The sequence below is a fragment of the Peromyscus eremicus genome, chromosome X (assembly GCF_949786415.1).
Source record: "Peromyscus eremicus chromosome X, PerEre_H2_v1, whole genome shotgun sequence".
In the NCBI taxonomy this organism is placed as follows: Eukaryota; Metazoa; Chordata; class Mammalia; order Rodentia; family Cricetidae; genus Peromyscus; species Peromyscus eremicus.
The window spans coordinates 79,489,091-79,504,365 of record NC_081439.1 but is presented as its reverse complement, the minus strand read 5'-3'; the positions used below and the strand labels follow the sequence as shown (position 1 = coordinate 79,504,365).

Sequence of the window (15,275 nt, the reverse complement as noted above, 5' to 3'; positions counted from 1 at the left end):
CAATATGGATATAAAAGTAACAGGGGTAACCAACTGCTTTCTGATTGGATTGGAAGCCTACAATATATCATCATAGATTTCATCAATGCTTGATGCTTTAAACCTGGTCAAAAGCCCATGGCTAGACAGACCATATGCCTTAAAAGGAATGTACTACTGTTCCTTTGCAAAATGATTTTTTTTTACAATATAATCCTCTAAATTATTTATACCCATAAATTTGTGTTGCTCCTCAACCTTGACCAAAGAACTATTTTTTTTTTAAAGGAGACAAGCAATTAATGGAAGCCAAAATGCTGAAAATTTATGATGGTTGAGTGCCAAACTGTAGAGGAGATATCTATATCAATTTTCCTAAGGCTCAAGGAATACTATGGAGGACAGGGCAGAAAGAATGTAAAAATAAAAGGATAGGAAATGATGCTTTGAACTGCAGTATTATGGTCGTGGTACGGCTATTGCACTCATGAACTCACAGCAACTATGGTTACTTGTATAAAGTCAAGTCATTCAATATCATTGACAAAGGATGGGGTGAAGAGACCCATGTGTACTTGGGGAGCTATTAGCTTTTAAAGCTTGCTGGAGCAGTGTTTTGTTTTGTTTTCTTCAGGATATGACTATTGATAGGTAGCTCATGTTTGAGTGAATGGTACCATAACCGTGTGCATACAGACAACAATGAATTGAACTCACTGAGTTATATAAATATTGAAGATAATATGTCATTTGGATTGGGACATGTTTGGAGTAATAAAGGTAGAGTGAAGGGATTTGAAGGTAGATTTCATCAAGATATATAATATAAATATATGAAATTGTCAAAGAATGGATATAATTATTCTAAAAAGTAAACACAAAGGGATCAAATTTCATAATTTGATAATTTCATGTGTCATATGTAGTTGTAAGTTTTCTCCAGTCCCACCTGGCTCCACAGTCCCACACCTGCTTATAAAATAATCAGTCAGAAGTTTAATGTTATTTGTAAATTATATGGCCTATGACTCAGGATTCTTACTAGCTAGCTCCTATAACTTAATTCAACCCATAACTGTTAATCTATGTATTGCCACATGTTCTGTGGCTTCACCTGAGTCCCATTACATGTTGCTCCTTGGGCAGCTAGCTTGCATCTCTCCTGCTGCTCCTTTATCTTCGTGTCTATCTGCTTCGATTTCTGCCTGCCTCTAAGCTGCCTTGCCATAGGCCAATGCAGTCTTATTTATTAACCAATGGGAACAACATATTCACAGTGTACAGAAAGACATCCCCCAGCAATCATATCAGGTAGTGATAAAACAAAATGATACATCAATGGCAAAAAAAGAAAATACACAAATATTTTCAAGGATTAATATTGAACTTTTTTTTTTTTTGAGACCGGGTTTCTCTGTGTGGTTTTGGTGCCTGTCCTGGATCTCACTCTGTAGACCAGGCTGGCCTCCAACTCACAGAGATCCACCTGGCTCTGCCTCCCAAGTGCTGGAATTAAAGGCGTGTGCCACCACTGCCTGGCCATAATGTTGCGCTTTTGATTGAATGTGAGTCAACAAAGAAATTGGAGAAGAAATTTAGAAATTTCTAGAATCAAATGAAAGTGATAGCACAACATTATTGAAACTCTGGAATACTGCTAACAAAATTCCATGAAAAAAATCATAGTTATACATACTAATTCACAATATAAATTCAGAGAAATCACCAGTAAATATTTGGATGTGTACTAAAAGTCTGTGGAAACAAGAACAAACCAACTCCTCAAATAATAGGTAGAATTAAATAGTACAGATTGGGATGGAAACTAATGAAAAGGTGACAAAAATATGATATGGAATCAATCAGAGTTGGGTTTTAGAAAAATAAACAAGACTGACAAACCATTAACCAAACTAATCAAATAGATAATAAATAAAAATTAATCATATTAGAGAGATTAAATGAGAGCTGCTACAATAAACGCTAGCTAAATCCACAGAATCATTAAGGTATATATTAATATCTTATGCTAAAAATCTTGGCACATCTAGAAGATATGGATGAATTCATATATATATATATATATATATATATATATATCCTATGAAAATCAAAGAAGACAAATAAAATAAACTGACCCATACCAATCAATGAAATGAAAATAGTTATTAAAACTGTCCCAACATAGAATAGCCAAGGACCAGATTAATTCATTGTGAACTTGAACAAACTTTTAAGGAAGTGTTAATACCATTATTTATCAAATGATTCTACAAAATATAGAGCAAGGAAACATGTCATCTATAGATCCCACGCATTCCCCTCAACATTTCAATGACATTCTTCTCACAACTCATATATATAATCCTAAAATTCATATGGAAACATAAAATACTCAGAATAGCCGAAACCATTGCAAGCAGAAAGAACAATTCAGAGGTAGCACAAAACCTGATCTCAAATTATGTTATTAAAACTTAGTAACAAACACTTTATGGTACTTGTGTAATATTAGATGCATACATCTATGGGATAAAATAGAGGACTCAGAAATAAACTTACCAATATACAGCTACCTAATGTTTGACAAAGGTGTCAAAGTATATATTGGATAAAATGACAGCCTTTTCAACAAATGGTGCTTGAAAAAATACAGAACCATGTGTAGAAGATTTAAATTGGATACATGGCTCTCACTGCATGACTATCAGAGTGGATCAAATACTTTCTGAAAATGTTAGAACAAAACATAGGCAAAGAACTTCAAGACAACCTATATGCAAGAACATTCAATAGCAACAAAATAATTCTAAATATTGATAAATGAGATTGCATAAACTTAAAACGCTTATATATAGCCAAAGGGGGAAAAAACACACTGAAGTGGTAATCTACATAATGGGAGAAAAATTTTCCCAACTATGCTTCAAACAGAAAGTTAATCTATTTTGTCTATTTTATTTTATTTTTTGAGACAGGATTTATCTGTGTAGCTTTGGAGCCTACCTGAAACTAACTCCATAGATCAGGCTGGCCTTGAACTCACACAGATCCCTCTAACTTTCCCTCCTGAGTGTTGGGATTAAAGGCATGCACCACCACGACCTGGCTCAGAAAGCCAACATTTATCATAGAACTAATATTTATCAAGAACTCCACTGGGGCCAGGCTGATCTGGGTGGTCTTCACTCACCTACTGGGGCCATGGTGACATCCAGACCTGGACTGCTGCTAAGGACCACGTCTAGGTCTGTGGTCCTACTGCAGCTGGGGTCTGTGTTGAAGTCCATGGCTCACATGGAGGCCTGAAATCTGGGCTGCAATCTGTGGCCTTGTTGGAGTCTGAGGGGTGTGCTGCAACTTGGGCCATACAGTTCTGGGTGGCCTGAGCTGGTACCTGGAGCCATTCTGTCATCTGGGCCTGGGCTACTGCCAAAGGCCATGTCTGGATCCTTGGCCCTATAGTGGCCAAGGTAGGGGTTGATGTGTATGGCTCCTGTTACCACTGAAGACGGCGTGGATGCCCAGTGTCACGTCAGCCACCTGAGTTCATGTTGGTGTCCAAGCATCACGCTGCATCCAGGGCTATACAGATCTGAGTGGCTTCTGCTGCTACCCAATGCCATGGTGACATCTGGACCAGAGCTGTAGCTGAGGACCATGTCTGGGGCCATGGTAACACTGCAGCTGGGGTCTGTGTTGAAGTCTAAGGCCCAGGTTGCCACCAAAGTCACACTGAAGCCCAGGGTTGGAGCCGTAACCTAAGGCTTTGTTGGTGTCCAGAGGCCATGCTGCCACCAGAGCCATCCTGATCTGAGTGGCCCATGCTTCCATCCAGAGCCAGGATGTTGTCCAAGCCCAAGCTGCTGCCAAGGGCCATGGCTAGGTCTGTTGCCCAGCTATGCTGGAGTCTGTGTTGATGCCTGTGGCCCGTGTCACTTCAGGGGCCATAGCAACCAAGTGTGATGAAAATCAGAGGGCCATGCTGAGCCTGTCCCACCCTTCGCTGGCACTGAGAAACCTGGCCCTACCTCTCACTGGACACTGCAGCAAGAGAGCTGGCCCTGACCCTCATGGGAGAGCTGCCCCCCACCCCAGAATCTGGACAGATGGCCCTACCTGTCACCACAGGTGAGGGAGAATTGACTGATGGCATGGGCATAAGGGAGCTGGCTCCATCCCCTTGACTGAAGCAGGTGACCCCAGTGGCCCAGACTGACCTGCTCAGCTTGGCCTTGGGTTATTCCCCACAATATCTACCCAATCTAGGACCTACTGGAGCTCATGAAGAGATTGGTCCTGTGGAATGGTACCCACAGGATCTCCACGACTCATGGCAGCTGCAGGATACCCCAGAGGAGTTTCAGTGAGGATCTAGTGATGATGATGGTGTATCAGAGACAAGAGGCCTTGAACCAGACCAGTGACTAATTACAAGGAACATTTGCTGGTAAAGCTGATTGGACAAGAGTATACTATCTGACACACCACTCACAATGCCACGAGGACTAATGAAGAGGTGTTGGAGAGGCAGGAAAGAAGGAGACTCTAAGAGGTTTTGTTCTTGTTTTTGTTTGTGTGTTTTCTTGCTTTGTTTTGTTTTGATACATTTTATTAATTTTCTTTTGGGAATCAATGAATGTGTGAGGGGAGCATAAGGGGGGCCTGGCAGGTAAGTGGAATTAGAGTGCATGATGTGAAGTTCTCAAAGAATCAATAAAGAAATTAAATTAAACAAAAAATATAAAATAAAAACTAAAGAATTCCAAATCTTAAACAAATAAAATAGTTATCTCCTGATCAGTAAATAGATACCTTTCAAAAGAAAAAAATAAAACAATACCAACAAATATTTGAAAAAATGTGTTTTGAAATGCAAATTAAGGCTACTTTGAGATTCTGTCTTACCCAGTCAAAATGGCTAAAGTCAAGGAAACATGATAATAATTGCTACCAAGGATTTGGAGCAAACCTTAATCACTTGAGGGCATATAAATTAGTACAATCACTATTTCAATTGGTATGGAGTTTGTATAGCACACTGTTTGTTGTTTTGATAAAACTGCATATCCAAAAACAGCTCATGGAAGAGTTTATTTTGGCTTATAGTTCCAGAGGGAGGAGCCATGATGGTATGGGAGGCATGGGCACAGTAGGCAAGAGCAGGAACCTCCCTGGGAGATTATCTACAAACAGGAAACAGAGAGCAACCTGGAAGTGGGGTGAGCTCTCAAAGCCTTTCTGCAGTGACACATTTCTTCCAGCAAGGTCCCACCTCCTAAAGGTTCCATAACTTCCCCATGCAATGCCACCAACCAGTACCAAGAATTCAGATACGTGAGCCTGTTGAGATACTTCTCATTCAAATCACCACAGAAGTTTATCAAAGCCCTAAAGCTAGAACTACCACATGACCCCATTATACCACTTCAGGCTACACATCCAAAGAATTTTAAATCCTACTACAGAGGCACATAGATGTTTATTATTGCAATACTCACAACAGCTAAGAAATGAAACTAGCCTAGATTGTCATTTGAAAGTTAATGGATAAAGAAATGTGGTACATGTATACAATATAATTTTGCTCAGTTGTAAAGAAAAAATTAAATTGGCAAGAGAGATAGCTCAGTGGGTAAAGCACTTTGATATTTGCATTTTTTTTGCTGTTGCTACTGTTGCTTTGAAACAGTTTCACTATGTCATCCTGGCTGGCCTGCAACTCTCTATAAAGACCAGGCTGGCCTTGAACTCATACAGATCTACCTGCCTCTGCCTCCTGGATGCTGGGATTAAAAGTGTTTGCCACTTTGTCTGGTTAGATAAAGCAATACACTATATAAGGCTGGCACCCAGAGTTTGATCCCCGGGATCCATATAAAGATGGAAGGAGAGAACCAAGTTCAAAATGTTGTCCTCTGAGACCCCACATAAGCTGTGGTATTCACAATTCCCCCAACACAATACTGTTATAATTAACTATTTAAAAGAAAAATTGCACCATGATATTTGCATGTTGGTTGGAAACGGATGGAATTGGACATAATGTTTGGTGAAATAAATGAGACTCAGAACAATTAATGCATGTTTTCTCTCTTCTACAGTGTGTATATGCCTGTATGTGTGTGCGTAGGTCATGAAAATAACTCTTTAAGGAGAATCTTTTATTCATAGTAGAAGAAAAATTCAAACATAATTCAATTGTAAAATGACAACAATAGTGCCACAAGTTACATGAGGAATCATATGTAAAGTTTCTCCATGAAGATAAGTTTTCCTTTTCTTGACCCAATATTACATATACTCTTAGCTATTATTTTACCTGGCTAGGTAAAATTAGCAATATTAGTTGATTCTATGAAATTAGTTTAACTAAACTTCCTGAAGAAAGGCTTCACAATTATTAGAAGTATTATGACTGAGTAGAGGCTGTGATAGAAATACACTCCTGCTCTGATATTTTCCTAAGAATACCCCCAACACTAAGGGCATGAGGACTATGTACCAAATGTATATTTTACTAAGTGCTTATCTTTATTATTGTATCCTTTTCACTACTTGATTAACAGCAGATATCACCAAATTAGGCATTTCTTGATTTCACTGAGAAAAACTAGTTTAGAAAGCAAATTTGTATATGACAAATTTATTTTTTCATTGATCTTTATGATAATGTAGGTGATATGAGTGAGATTTTTGTTTTACTTTTTTTCTATCCCTGCCTCAAGGTGATTATAGCACAAGAGAGGTACAGTTACTCCCTTTACTCAGAACATCTGCCACCTGCCTGAAGCCATGGCTCAATTCAGTCATGGGATGCAGGAAGCCCTGCTCTTTCCACCTTGCTTTAGTTTCAAATGTTTGCATCACGCAGGCAGCTTCTCATCCCCCACTGCCACAGCCTAGATTTAATGGCACATCCAAGATCAGGCTGTGGGAGATATGAGTAGCAGCTGGTCACATCCTGCTGTTTCTGTGGCAAGGTACAGACAACTGGAGAACTCATTTTGTATGTGCTCTTGGAAACAGTGTGTCTCCTGGCACATTTCTGTTCATGTGCAGATTCTGGAAGCACATATTGAATTGGTTCCCTACTTTTTGGTGATGGTGGATTTCTGGTTGCTGAATCCCTGTGTAATAGAGCACACCTGTGTTGTTGAATCCTGAAGCTGGAAAGATACAGAATAAAATTCATGGTCAGTATTTGGTGCAAGGACACATCACTGAATTTGCAAATCTGCCCAATAATTCTATGGATTTTTATAGTCCTTTGTCTGTGTTTGTTTGTGGCCTTTGTATGCTGAGATGAGAAATTATCACATCTCTTGATTGCTTCTCGCTGTGACTTAATGTTTAGACAGCACTGAATCAGCATTCGAGGAGTCACTGTGATCCCTAGTTTTGTCTTTTAGATAAAATGTGCAATTGAAGTCCTCACTAGTTTGTACTCACTAATTATCCTATGCCACTTCGTCAAGGATGTGGACATTAATTAGCTCCAATGTCCTAAACTAATTTTAAATTAGTTAATTACATTGTATACTCTGCAGTTTCTGCTGAGAAACATGTTCCTCACTTCCTGTCTCTAAGTGATGGCCAGCTGTTAAATAGCTTCCAAGTTTTCCCCTGAGTCGGTTACACATCAGAAATGATACCTTTATAGGATATTTTCAGAATATTCGAGATGAAGAAGCTGTATAAATGATATTGTTATAGCTTGTTATTGTTATCAGTGACAACTCTCTTCACAGTGTCATAGCACGAGTCATTTGGAGACTCTAGTGTTGGAAGATAAAATCTCTGGCAACTTAGGGAAGAATTCCCGCTAAAAATCCTTCTCATTTCTTAGTATTTCCCAAGGTGTTACTGAATACATATATGTTAGGTGAAAAGACTTTTAAACTCATCTTGATTTGAGGTTTCATCAAATGTGAGGGGACAAGAGGAAGACAAAAAGTCACCTAACGCCTGTTTTGAAGAACATTAGAAAGACTTTCCAAAATCTCCAGGAGTCTAGTTGATAAAATATTCACAAGTGATGAAAGGAAAAGGTAATGTGGGGATTCTTCTTATGAACTCCCATGTTTCTTCACTCAGGAAAATAAACTCACCAGATGTCTGCTGTTGAATATTCTGCATAAATTTCATCTCTCCAAGAATTCAAATGTAAAATGTGGCATTTATTGAGAGACCAAATTTTTAAGGCACACATCACACATAGTTACTGTTTTATTACTCAACTTTTAAGATTATTTTATATTTTGTGTATGTGTTTTTTGCTAGCATCTATGTATTTTATCATGTCCATGTTTGAAGAGGGTGTCAGATTCCCTGGAACAGGAGTTATAGGCAGCTGTGAACTGCCATTTGGGTGCTGGGAATCTAACGCTAGGTCCTTCTAAAGGGCAGAGAATGCTCTTAAACACTAACGCATCTTCGTAGTACCTAACAACCACATGCACACTCCAGAAATTAAGGAGTTTATAAAAATATTATATGCTTACATATAAAATTTAAATATTCCTTAACTGAAATGCTTTGAATCCAAAGTATTTATGATTCCATGTTTTTTTTTACTGTATTGACATAGTTGCATATAAATAATGAGGTATTATGGGCATGGGACTCAAGTATAAATAGAAAATTTGTCTAGGTTTCAAATATTCCTTAAATACATAGCCTGAAGATGAGTCATATACAATATTTTTATTATTATGACACAAGCCCATTAAATATTGTATTTGTGGCAACATATTGGTGTTCAGAAAGTTTCAGACTGGGGAGCATTTCAGCTTTTGGATATTCAGATTTATGTATGTTCATGCTATAGGCACAATATGAATTTTTTGTGATTCTTTTTGTATGTTGAAATTTTATTGATCCTGTTAGCTTTTTGATACTTGCTGAAGCTGAGATAATTCCTAACAAGCAAGTTATATAGTAATGAAAATAGTGTCACTCCTAAGTTGAATTCTCACAGTATGTAAATCAAACCTTCAGACAGAGTAGGCACTTGGAAAATGGCCAGGTCTGAATGTAATCATTTGAGACAGCACTGTAGGGATATGCTTGGGATAGCTAGAGTTCCCCCTCTATGGCTCATTCTGTAGAAGTACATGCTGTGTGTATGTTGTCTATATGTGTTCATTGTGAGGGTGCACATGTGTGGAAGCCAGAGGTTGACTTCAGATGTCTTCCTCTTTCACTTTGCTCATTATTTTTGAGATAGCACTTCTCACTAAACCTGAAACTCACTGACCGACTAGGCTGGCTGGCCAATGATCTCCAGAGATCCACCTGTCTTGGCCACTTACCAGTGCTAGAGTCACAGATACATGCTTCCAAACCCTGTGTTTATATGGGTGCTGATTATGTGGCATACACTTTGCTAAGAGAACCATGTCTCCAGCTCCCTTGTTCATTAATAAAAGCCTTAATTCATATTAGTCTTCTTATATAAAATCTCTAGACTGTAGGCAGAACTGAAGAAGGGACTATTCTTTTTCACCCTAACACTATAATCAGAAGTAGCCTTTTTTTTTTCTTACTAGACTTTTGTGGATTTCAAACTCATTTTAAAAGTGTAGTTTCAAGATAAGCATGGCAGTTTATGACTGCAATCTCAGAATTTGTAAGACAGAGACAGTAGAATCATCATGGATTCATGACCAGCCAGGGCTCCAAAGTGAGACTCTGTCTCAATCAATCAAAAATAACAAATAAATAATAAACAAATGAATCAATTTTTCATAGAATTAGTATATTCATGCTCCTTTAGGAAAGAGACCATAACTAATTCTAGGTTTTCCTTTCATGACAGGGCCTCACCATGTACTCCATGCTAGCCTGAAACTCTTGTCTCAGCATTCTCAGTGCTCTTACACATCTCTATAATATGTGCAAGTAGCAGAGTGATTGTTGTTTAAATAGGAAGTGTCTGTCAGAAGGTCATGTCTTTTGACACTTGGTCCCCAGTTGGTGGTGCTGTTTCTGAAGAATATGGAACCCTTTTGACAACTGATGCAATGTAAGGAGAGGACCTCTCACTCCTGCCGCCATGTCTTCCAACCATGGCAGATTCTATTCCTCTGGAACTGTAAGCCAAAATAAACCTGTTCTTTCTTAAGGTGCTTTTATCAGAGTATTTGATCACAGCAACAGAAATGAAACAACACAGAGGTCTATTGCAAAGACTCAACTAAGAATGTGCTGAACGGAAAATGTAAAACATAGTTTTATTTTTTATGTTTTAATAATTTATTAAAATATTACAATTGACATTGCTAACTTTACAGTAGTGTTTACTTTAGTTTCTCTTAAAAAACGTTCCATTATTTCAGAGGCTACCTCTTGTGATTCTGAGATTTTATGAATGCATCATCATCTGTTCAGTCCTCATCTGTGCAACCCTTCCTACATACAAGGACCTGTTGAGGATACAAATGTGAACTAGTAAGTTCCCTAAAACAGCTTCTATGTTGGTGGAGGAAGATGAGAGAATAGAAAGACTTAGTAGACATAAACAAGTGTTGTGTGACCTCAAACGAAAGAGAGATACTAAATCATAGAAAAGAGGTGAAGCTGGGAACTATGTAGCCTATAATTCCAAGCGGGGGTTGTTTATTTAAGAAAGATCCTTTTAAAATCTGCTGGTAGTATAGCTTGGAGTTTCATCCTTAACCTCTTTGGGGGATATATTTGTTTAAAATTTTACTTGTTACCTTTTTAAATAATGCTTTGCTTATCTGAGACTGCAAATTTCATTGTACAATATGGTAATGCCAGGTATTGACACGTTAAAATTTCTTAAGATTATCTTCCCCAGGGCTTTCAAAAAACAGACATGTTGATCAATGCGATTCAATGAAAGATCCAGATATAAACCTACACACTGATGGTCGTCTTATTTTTTATAAAGAAGCCAGAAATATACAATGGAAAAAAGAAAGCATCTTCAACAAATGGTGCTGGTCTAATTGAATGTCTGCATGTAGAAGAATGCAAATAACTCCACATCTATCACCCTTCACAAAACTCAAGTCCAAGTGGATCAAAGACCTCAACATAAAACCAGATGCACTGAAGCTGATAGAAGAGAAAGTGAGGAATACCCTTGAAAGCATTGGCACAGGAGACAAGTACCTGAAAAGAACACCAATAGCACAGGCACTAAGACTGACAATAAATGGGACCCCTTGAAACTGAAAAGCTTCTGTGAAACAAAGGACACCATCAAAAGGACAAAATCGCAGCCTATAGAATGGGAAAAGATTTTCACCAACTCCATATCTGACAGAGGGCCTATGTCCAAAATACATAAAGAACACAAGAAACTAGACATGAAAAAAACAAGCAAACAAATAATCCAATTAAAAATGAGTACATAACTAAACAGAGAATTCTCAACAGAGGAATCTCAAATGGCTGAAAACACTTGAAGAAATGTTCAGCATACTTAGTCATTAGGTAAATGCAAATCAAAAGATTTTGAGATTCCATATTACACCTGTCAGAATGGCTAAGATCAAAATCAGATGTGACAGCTCCTGCTAGTGAGAATGTGAAGCAGGAGGAACACTCCTCCATTGCTGGTGGGCATGAAAACTTATACAGCCACTTTGGGAATCAATATGGTATTCCCTCAGAAAATTGGGAATCAATATATCTCAAGACCCAGCTATACCACTCCTGGGCATGTACCCAAAGGATACTCCATCCTACCACAAGGACACTCAATTATGTTTATAGCAGCTTTATTCATAATATCCAGAAACTAGAAGCAACCTATATGTCCCTCAACAGAAGAATGGATAAAGAAAATGTGGTACATTTACACAATGGAGTATTACTCAGCTATTAAAAACAATGACATCATGAAATTTGCAGTCAAATGAATAGAGGCAGAAAAAAATCATCCCAAGTGAGGTATCCCAGACCCAGAAAGACATGGTATGTACTAACTTATATGTGGATATTAGCTCTAAAGTAAAAGCCAATAATGCTACAATTCACAGACCCAGAGATGTTAAGTAGCAAGGAGGGCTTTAGGAGGGACACATGGATCTCCCTGGGACAGAAAAATATAATGGATTTTTTGGGTGACTGGGGGCAGGTGGGAGTGGGAACAGGATGTATCAGGTGTGGGGAGGGATGGAAGAACGGAGGGAGAGAGTACTGAAAGAAATAACTGGAATCAGGGAAGGGAATTTCAGGGGTAATGTGGAAATCCAGTGCAATGGAAACTAACTGAAATCTGCAAACATAACCCCATTGAAGACTCCTAGTAATGGGGGATATGGAGCCTGAACTGTGAAGGGATTGGGACATTAACCCAGTCACAAAACCTTTAACCTACTATTTTTCCTGTCTGCAAGGTGTGCAGGAGTAATGGTGGCACAGAACTTGTGGTAATGGCCAACCAATGACTGGTGCATATTGAGGCCCATACCACGAGAGGCAGCCCATACCTGACATTGCCTGAATGACCAAGAACCAGAGCCTGAATAGCCCAGAGACCTAGAATAGAACCAAACACAACTAGCAAAAAAAATCACTCTAGTGATTACTAGTGATATTCTGCTATACAGGTTGACTGGAGCGTAGCATAAGGGACATCAGAGAGGCTTCGTATAGAACTGATAGAAGCAGATGCAGATACCCACAGCCAAACATTGGGCAGAGCTCAGGGAATCCTGTGGAAGATGGGGAGGGAGGGTTATAAGGGCCAGAGGGATCAAAAACACCACAAAAACATGGCCCATAGTGTGGTGATATTTTATTTGTGCTTTGATAAATAAAGCTTTCCTGGATATCAATTTTAAGTAAACAAAGTCAGGCAGCACATGCGCTTAACCCAATCATTTAGCAGGCAGGGTCTCTGTGTGTTCAAGGCCATACTAGGGAACACAGCCAAGCATAGTGACACACACCTTTAATCCCAGTACCAACCATAGGTGCCTGGATGTCTGTACAGACAGACAGTAACAAGGAAGTGAGGTAGCTGGGCTAAGAGCCAACGAGAGGGCAGGAAAGCAAGGCGTATAAAGGTATGGGTAGACAAGAAGTAGCTTGCATTTGAAAGCTACAGAGTTGGTGAGGTAAGGTTGGCTGGTGCCTTTTTCCTACTTCCCTGATCTCTAAGGCTTTCACCCCTGTATTTGGCTTCATGTTTTTTTTTTATTTAATAAGACCATTTATAAATTCAGCTACACCACAGAATTTACTAACTAGGGCTCATAGGGGCTCATAGAGACTGAAACTGAAGTGACAATCAGGGAACCTATATAGGTCTGAGCTAAAACCTCTGTATATATGTTATGGTTGTGTAGCTCAGTGTTCCTGTGGGACTCCTAACAGTAGGGATGGAGGTTGTCTTGGATTGTCTACCTGCTCTTGGGCCTCTTTCCCTCTTACTGGGTTGCCTTGTCCAGTCTTAATATGAGGGTATGTGCCTAGTCATATTGCATCGTGTTATGTCACATTTGGTTGATATTCTTGGAAGGCTTGCTCTTTTTTGAAGGCAAACAGAGAACAGTGGATCTGGGAAAGAGAGGAAGTGGAGGAGTTTGGAGTGGAGGAAGGGGAAGCTGAGGTCAGGATGTAATGTATGAGAGAAGAATAAATGAAAAAAATATGAAAAAAACTGCTTTTCAGTATTCTCATAATTTATAAAACAATTTCATATACCCAAAGCTAATTTAGAATAGACTTTGTACACAGTTACTTGTCAAATCAAGTTTGATTACTTCCTAATCAAACTTGGCTTTTTCAGATCAGAACTATCTTTCAGAGCCCCTTAATTTTGTTTTAAAATAAGTTGTGGAAGAACAGGTCAAGCACATACAAGCCACTGGTCAACCTGCTATTTCTCAGCTAATGGGAAATGTCTCCTGTGTTTCCATTTACTATAAATTATTATGATAAGAAAAGGGCAAGTACCAACAATCATTAGTCAATCTGATAAAAATAATCCAAACCTCACTGGACCAGAATGACTAAATATTTCAGACTATGTGTTTCTTGAAATCCATTAACCTCACTTTCAAATAAAACAAAATTTATTTTTATGTGAGTACACATTGCTTTTATTATACTTTGTTATATCACATACCATATTAAATGAACTCTGCACACAAGGAGAAGGGAGATGGCCCAGACACTGAATCATGTTCCTGTCTTATAATAATATAACATCTCTCTGGTAAAAAAAAGAAAGAAAGAAAAGAAAGAAAGATAGAAAGAAAGAAAGAAAGAAAGAAAGAAAGAAAGAAAGAAAGAAAGAAAGAAAGAAACTGTTCATAGCAATTTAGTAATTGTTAGGAACCAGGTGCTCCCCAAGCCAGCCTTCAGTGACTCAGAGCCAGGAGCCACATCATCACTAGCCACCAAATGCAGCATGCACTCTTTATAAAGTCCTCACCCTCACAGCCTCTGTCTCTCTTCTTCTCTCTGTCTCTGTCTTTTGGTCTCTCTGTCTCTCTTGTCCCCACTCACAGGCAGCTTTTTGATCCCCCACAATACAACCCTTGCGTGAGATCTGTTGCATGGTGTAATTTTTGCAGCATTCCTTGACCCCACTCCAACAAGGTACTCTTCCATTGCTAAACCCTAATACTAATGCTAGGTGGAAGATAGCTGTTAATTAATAGATAATGTTAGAAGATGTTTTTAATATTAATAGACAATGTTAAAGCAAGATAGTTGGGTGAAATAGTGGGTAATTAGTTAGGGTCTCATCCATGAAAGAGAAAAATAACTAATTTGAAAGGTGATTGAAAAGAATTGCCAGACCTTACATACTTGACATCTAACTCGCCACTGTCTTTCATATGTCACTTATATGTCCTCAGGTCACATACATTAAACCAATTGGTCTTTTGTTACTCTAAGGTAAAGCTACTTGATAACATATATTCCCCACAGGTGCCCATTAGTTCCTCTCCATAATAAAATGATGGTATCGTTTTTTCACTTCAAACTCTAGGCCAGACTGCCTAGTACACTCCCATTAATTTAATGTTTTTAACCTAAGTATTCTGAACCTTACTATTATTTATACTTTCCTGTGTTAACCTGGACATTTTGATTTTCATTTTGGTTTCCCTACGGAATACCCACTGTTTTCAAACTCATGATCCTCCCTCTTCAGCCTTCCAAGTACTGAAATAACGGGCATATGTCAGCATTCTCTGCTAACTTAACATCTTAAGAGAAAATAGATCTACATAACGCAGAACAGCCATTCAATATTTTCTGAAAGTCTATACTATGGCTCAGAGAAGAACACACTGACAACA

The 15,275-nt window shown here is 38.5% G+C and overlaps 1 long non-coding RNA gene across 1 annotated transcript; it reads left to right on the top strand.

The window, feature by feature from the left end:
* Window positions 1–4,003: 4,003 nt before the first annotated feature.
* On the top strand, window positions 4,004–11,922 carry LOC131899722 (uncharacterized). The gene is made up of 3 exons (XR_009376118.1): window positions 4,004–4,110; window positions 10,322–10,431; window positions 10,791–11,922. It is a non-coding gene; the product is annotated as an uncharacterized LOC131899722 (long non-coding RNA).
* The last annotated feature ends 3,353 nt before the right edge of the window (window positions 11,923–15,275 follow it).